Below are 7,165 nucleotides of genomic sequence, written 5' to 3' on the forward strand. Positions count from 1 at the left end.
AAAACACACAAATTATTTACATACAAACGAACTATAGAATATAATAACTCGTTTTAATTTCAAATTGAGCTGATTTCAAAAACCTTCTTTCTAGATTAGCTTCGTAACACTAACTTCATTTTAAACATCATCTATCAGTAATAAAACTAGTTACGATCTGGTCCAACAATTTCCTGCGTTGGCGTGCTCCCAGCCGCCGCACGAAATATAGTGACATCCATGAAGACCTGAGTACCTTTAATTACTTCAAATACACTGTAAGAACGTAAGGGTTGCCCACCAGACTAGGGACCAGGTCCCCAAACAACGTTTACATTAATACATAAGAACAAAAAATAAAGCTTAAGGTAAATGACACGTGATATTTACGTGGAAATTTCCTGGCTCCAGGGGAGTAAAATTACTACCTACCTCATAGGATTTCCAACTGCTTCACTATCTTCAAGCAACGTTGAATACAGACTCCACAGTTACAAGGATTAAACTTTTAATCCTAAATGACCTTGCAATAACTCTATTATGAGACACTCACTGGAATACCTGTCTATTGCTATTAGCTCCAATGACTAACTCTAGTCACTTTGATATGCCGACCAACTCTAGCCTAATCGTCAACTAGTCGACCAACTGTAGCCTAACTGTCAACTAACTCTAGCTGACCAACCATGAGTAATCAAGAAAACAATGAAAAGACCTTCAACAACTTTACAATGAGAGTAGGTTTGAGCGTTAAAGACCACTAGACAAAGATTCAAATATAACAAGAACATATGACGAACAAGTTCGATTAAGTCGGTCCTTGTTGCAGCCGAGGCTTTTCTAATTGTGTGCTTCAAGAGAGATTATCAATTCATTGTGTGTAAGGGCTAGGGTTTTCTTGTTGCATCATGATGTATAAATATGATACAAGAAAACCTAGGACTCTTCTGATTGGTTGAAGCAAAAAGGTGTTGCACCTCTGCTATCTTTCTCACCAACTTCCTGCTAACAGTACACTTTCCAGCTGCAGTGCTGACTTGCCGAAAATTGCATAGGATCGATGAACCTGGTCCTTGAAGAACAACAACTCATCATCAAAAGGAACTCTGTAACGCTGTAGGGACCAGGTCCCTACGATAGGTTGTCAATCATCAAAACGAATAACTTAACTTACACAAACATCACCTATTTTTAACTGATTGCCATCCATGAAATCCCTCTAGCCAGTGGTAATTCTAGCTTGTGCTGGTCTCAAATTGCATATGATAGGCCAAGATCCTCCGCCTGCAACACGAAGCACTATCTTTTTGCAGTTTTTCGAGATATTGTTCCTAGCAATTGTCAACTTTATGCTCTGCCAAAAGAGATTAACTCAATGAATTGACTTTGTAAAGTATATACATTGTGGAATAATTTGTAGAGCTTATCAGATGTGATCTGGAGATATTCGTAGGATGCATAAAAGATATAAAGAATGGATTCTTAGACTTGGAATTAGCTTTTGTTGCTTGATATGCTAAATCCTTCTCTTTGTCGAAAACTGCTATGCGCACATCATAAGAAATACTGAATTATTGGTTGTGCATCTTGCATCTTTCATCGCCGCTTGCTTCACACAAAAAATTAATATCATTGTGTTAACATAAAATATACATTATATTCGATTGCTAGGTTTACAAGAAAGAACACTCAAATCATCAATAAGAGCCCCTCGCAGGGACTCCCACAAGGGTCTAAATCATGATGTTTTAAATTTAATTTCTTTCTAAGCTTGCACACAAATACGATGACAAAAGGCAATCAAGTGAATGCATAAACATTATTGCCAGTACATAAAAGAGATGAGTTCTACACTTACCTGATGATTCTTTCGGCTCAGTCTTAACTTTCTTAGATCTTCTTGAAGCTCCAATTTCAATGTTCTCTTCGTCGAAACTGTTGAGTCCCTCAAAATGGAGAATGTTGGTACGAGGTTTCTTAGAGTAGGGAAGGAATTGGAAGGTCGACTAGTCAACAAGATAGAAGATCAACATATCCCCTAGCCCCAGCTTGTTATTCGCCACAAGCTGTGGCCACACTCCTTCACATATGAAGTAACCAGTCACCTCCTCATTATCTTGGCTTCCCAAGGCAAATTTTCTTCCATTTTCAGTAAGACCGTCTTGGCCAGCATCTTCTAATATTCTTTCACAAAAGCATCCGGATTTTGCTAAGAAGTAGGATCATAAAGTTTAGGAAAACTCACGAGTTAGAAAGAAAACAAACCAAGAATATAGATGTGACCTAAACACTTACTATTTTGTCCGTAAAGCCTTCTTCAAGTAGGTTGAAAAAATGGATGCTTGTTTTTGGGACCCACTGACATTTTGAAAACTGAAATGACAGTAAAAAACAAGGAGAAGAGAAGAGGAGTGTTGGGATCTATGAAGTTTTGATTATTGAAAAAATGAATAAAACGTATTGGTCAAGCTGATTCACATATGCACAGGTTTTAATACCCTGAACTTTCTTAGCTTAAATTCGTTCCCAGAATGTTAAGAGATAGCTTCAAAAATGAATAGTATTTATTCTATGTGAAATTTTCCAGATTTAGACTTCCATTGTGTGGAAAATTGAATAAGCTTTCCATCGATATAAGATTCGACCAAATCCGACACTCGATGAAGGAGTTAGGCATTTTTAAGTTGATAGTGTGCCACCTGGGCACTTGGCGCATCGTGGGAAAGGTAAAATTCGTAATTGTCAAATCCCAGTGGACCTTCGTGATATTGACGTATCACGGAGAGGGAAAATTTTCCATTTGTCAATTTACAGTGAGCCTTCGCGATACTAGCGCGTCGCGCCAGTGGCCAAAATGACAAACTAAAAGGCACCACGATTGTGGCGCGTCGCGGTGAAAGCCCAGTTCCTATTTGTCTACTTTCCAGTGAGCCACCGCGATAGTGGCGCATCGCGGTGGCCACCCAGTTCGAAAAATGTTGCATTTTTCAGTTCCGTTTAAAAGTTTAAAGGGAGCATTTTGGTCAGTTTTCAAACCCCAATCCGTCCAAAACACAAGATTTAACATATTCCAAAGCACTTTTTGCTTATTTCATCCACTCTCTCTCAAAAGAAAACCTTAGATCATCAAAGCTCCTTCTCCAAGAAATCCAATTTCTCCATCAATTCTCCATGACAATTCAAGATTGAGAATCCCCAATTCAAGAACTCTAAGAATTCATCTTCAAAGCATCAATAGAGATTCAAGATTCAAGTCTTAGCATCTAAGATCATCAGTTGAGGTATGTGAGGTTATTAACAAGAATACTCCTTTCATCCTTGTGCCCAAAACTTATTTTAATTACGATTTTACTGAATTTTATATGATTTCCCATGAAATTGAAGTTAGGGTTTATATCCATTAATGTTATTTACAAGCTTATGAGATTTCCAGTGATTTAGAAGTTCAATTACATGATTATGTTCATATTTTCATGCATATTGCAGAAATTTCTAGATATTGAATTGAATTATCGATGTTTACATTATCAAGCATGAACATTTTAATGTTTTAACATGAGATTGATACATGGGTTATTAAGCCCTAATTAAAGATTGCTATTTCAAGAATTGTTGTGCTATAAGCACCCTATGACTAGATTCCTTCCAGGTTATTGATAAATATTTGACCTTTTGGTTTCAGAATAGATATGAAATCCACTTTACAGATTCAGATTATAGATTTAGCTTTACAAATATACGGTTAATTTTCATTATAAACCATTAGATTATTTTAAAAGTGGATTTCCATCAGAATGAGCATACAAATTTTATGGGAGTAGTATTTAGCACCGAGATGGGTACATTACTACGGTTTCATACCCCAAAACTACTTGCCAACATAGGATTTAGATTGTTCCCACTTCTACGTTGATGATAGATATATGATCACTTAGATATGTTATACTCCCTGGCAAAAGTATGACTCCTCTCTCCAACGTGAGGATTCCCTCTTTAGGGGGACAAGAACGTTGGACTCCATGAATGCTCACATGGTTTATATTTGTTAGAAGAACCTCCCTACTAGTAAAGAAAAGCTTTGATAGAATTCCCTTTAGATAAAGTATTTTTCCATGCAGAATGAGTTTTCAGATTTCATTTAGCCTACATGATTTGAGAATAAGAACAAAATACATATTTCAGAACTAAGTGTAATGGCTCACAAGATTTATATTATATGCTTTACTATTCATGATTTATGATCTTCAGATTTCAGATTACTCAAGCCTATGTGAGTCCTTTACATTTAGCATGCATGATTTTATAAATTGTGATGATATTGCTTACTTATTGCATCCACCCCCATATACTCAGTACATCATCGAAGTACTGATCCATATATACGTCTATGTGCTACATTGTCTCATAATGTAGGTTCAGGTGCTCAGCCTCAACAACGTGAGTGATTTTCGAGTATCTCATCTACACCCCTGCAGTTGGTGAGTCCTCATAGTTCGGGGACTTAGCTATTCAGATTTCTAGTTTATTAGTAGATGTTTCAGTATTCATTTAAGACAGTTTAAGTCAGCTGGGGCCTATCCTAGTGACTCTAAATTCAGTCAGTAGAGGCTTGTCGGAATACCAGATTTAGTATTCAGATTTTTCAGTATTGTTTTACCAAGACTTTTGAGATTAGTATATTTCAGACATACCCAGTTGTTTTAGATAGAGTTTTCCACATTTACCATTATTTTATATTCATATTCCTTTGTTTTGAGTTTCAAATTTAGTAGAAGGCAGCTAGAATTAGCTCAGGACTACTTGTAGTTTGGAGCATCGTGTGGTATCCCGAGAATCAGATTTTAGGACATTACAAACTTGGTATTAGATACTAAGGTTTAGAGAGTCCTAGGGAGTTAGGCAAGCCATATTACGTAGAGTCTTGATCATCGGTGTGAAGCGCACCACATCTATGAACAAGAGGCTATGGAGTATTTTAGGAAATTATCTCTTCTTGCCTGATCTATCATGCATTCTCTATCTTCTTCTAACTCGTGCTTTTACGTGACTGAAAATACCTTCTCGTCGAGATAACACATGCAAAAATGATAACCAAACACCTCAGTCCACAGATTCTTTGAATGAGAATGTGTCATATATAGAGTTTCAAGCTGCCTTTCAGACGCTAGCCCAAGCTGTGATAGCTAATGTTCAGGGAAAACGTTAGGCTGCAGTCTTACTGCAGCAAGACGGGGACTTATCCGCAGCCAGAATTTGAGATTTTATGAGAATAAACCCGCCAAAATTCTTTGGATCGAAGGCAAGTAAGGACCCACAACTTTATCTAGATGAGGTGAAGAAGATTACTTGAATTATGTATATTTTTGAGGAGAAGAGTATAGAATTAACATCCTATAGGCTAAAGGATATTGCATATGATTGGGTAGTAATATGGAGGAAAAGTAGAGAGAAGAATGTAGCTCCCATGACTTGGCAGATATTTCAGGATACGTTCTTAGTCAAGTTCTTCCCACGTGAGATGAGAGAAGCTAAGATAGAAGAGTTTGTGAGCCTAAAACAGAGCTTAATGACGGTGAAGGAGTATTTCCTCAAGTTCAACCAGTTGTCTAAGTATGTCCCTGATCAGATGGCTGACCCTAGGTCAAGCATGAGTAAGTTTGTGACCGGCGTATCTGGGTTGGTAGTTAAGGAGTATAGGACTGCTATGCTTATTGGAGACATGGATCTTTCTAGGCTGATATGCATGCTCAACAGATTGAGGCAAATAAGTTAAAGAAGAGATAGAGAGTAAGTAAAAGGGCTAGAATAGGGCAGTTTGAGTATGGTCAGAATAGGTTTGGAAGAGGAAATCATTCCCAGTTTCAGAATCATTCATCTATGCCTGCACCTTCTTCAGCCAGTGCTCCTGCACCTAGAAACAGACATGAACAGTGGGGTAAGTCTTTTATGTCCAGATCTTAGAATAGTGTGAGTGGGAAGCCTAATCATCCTCCATGTACTAAGTGTGGTAATAATCATGCGAGTGAAGGTTTGTGAGGTCAGAAAGGTTGTTATAGTTATAGCCAGATGGGTCACAGAAACAAAGAGTGCCCGCATTCTAGACAGAGAAATAGGGATGTCCGCCCCCAGACTCAGGCTACTAGCGCACCAACTCCACTAGGTCGCCCGGCCCTTCCACAGGGCACTTTATCCAGTACCGGTGGTGGTCAGCGCCAGAATCAGTTTTATGTTTTACCATGCTGTCAGGAGCAGAAAGGTTCGTTAGATGTTGTTACTGGTATGCTTCGTATCTTTTAACTTAATGTTTATGTGTTGTTGGACCTTGGGATGAGTTTCTTTTATGTGACCCCATTAGTTGCCAGTAAATTTTGAAATAAATTCTGAAAAGATCCCTGAGCCCTTCTTGGTTTCTACTCCAGTAGATGAGTTAGTTTTTGCTAAGAAAATCTATAAAAAGTGTCCTATCATTGTCCTTCATAATCATATTAGTAGACTTGATAGAGTTAGACATGGTTGATTTTGACCTTATTCTTGGGATGGACTGGCTCCATTCTTGTTATGCAACCATAGACTGTTGCACCCTTGTGGTAAAGTTTTAGTTCTCAGATGAGCCAGTCTTTGAGTGGTCAGGTAATTTAGCGTCTCCCAAGAGTCGTTTCATGTCTTATCTTAAGGACAGAAAGTTGATATCCAAATGTTGCATTTATCATCTTGTCCTATTTAAAGACACCAAGTTTGAGACTCCAACAATACAGTCAGTCATTGTAGTTAATGAGTTTTCTAATATTTTTCCAGAAGATCTCCCAGGGGTACCTCTCGATAGAGAGATAGAATTTGGTATTGACCTTCTTCCAAATACTCAACCCGTATCCATTCCTCCTTATCGTATGGCTACAGTCGAACTTAAAGAGTTAAAGAAGCAGCTTAAACATCTTTTAGATAAAAGTTTCATAAGGCCCAGTGTTTCTCCATAGGGTGCTTCGTGAGAAAGAAAGATGGTTCTTTGCGCATGTGCATTGACTATTATAAGTTAAATAAGGTTACAGTTAAAAACAAATATCCTCTTCCTAGAATTGATAACTTATTTGACCAACTCCAAGGTGCAAGTTATTTCTCAAAGATAGACCTTAGATCCGGCTATCATCAGCTTAAAGTAAGAGAGTGCGAAATTCCAAAGACAGCCTTC

At 37.8% G+C, this 7,165-nt stretch overlaps 1 long non-coding RNA gene across 6 annotated transcripts; it reads right to left on the reverse strand.

The window, feature by feature from the left end:
• Positions 1–336: 336 nt before the first annotated feature.
• LOC107860985 lies at positions 337–2,441 on the reverse strand. Of its 6 annotated transcripts, none has more exons than XR_007052043.1 (4): positions 2,275–2,441; positions 1,838–2,188; positions 1,154–1,588; positions 337–1,051 (listed from the first exon to the last, which is right to left on the reverse strand). It is a non-coding gene; the product is annotated as an uncharacterized LOC107860985 (long non-coding RNA). The 6 variants fall into 6 exon arrangements; XR_007052042.1 differs by having other exon boundaries at positions 337–1,045; positions 1,165–1,588; positions 2,275–2,412; XR_001671689.2 differs by lacking the exon at positions 2,275–2,441 and having other exon boundaries at positions 337–1,045; positions 1,165–1,588; positions 1,838–2,268.
• Positions 2,442–7,165: the final 4,724 nt, after the last annotated feature.

This window comes from Capsicum annuum, chromosome 2 (assembly GCF_002878395.1).
Source record: "Capsicum annuum cultivar UCD-10X-F1 chromosome 2, UCD10Xv1.1, whole genome shotgun sequence".
Taxonomy (NCBI): domain Eukaryota; kingdom Viridiplantae; phylum Streptophyta; class Magnoliopsida; order Solanales; family Solanaceae; genus Capsicum; species Capsicum annuum.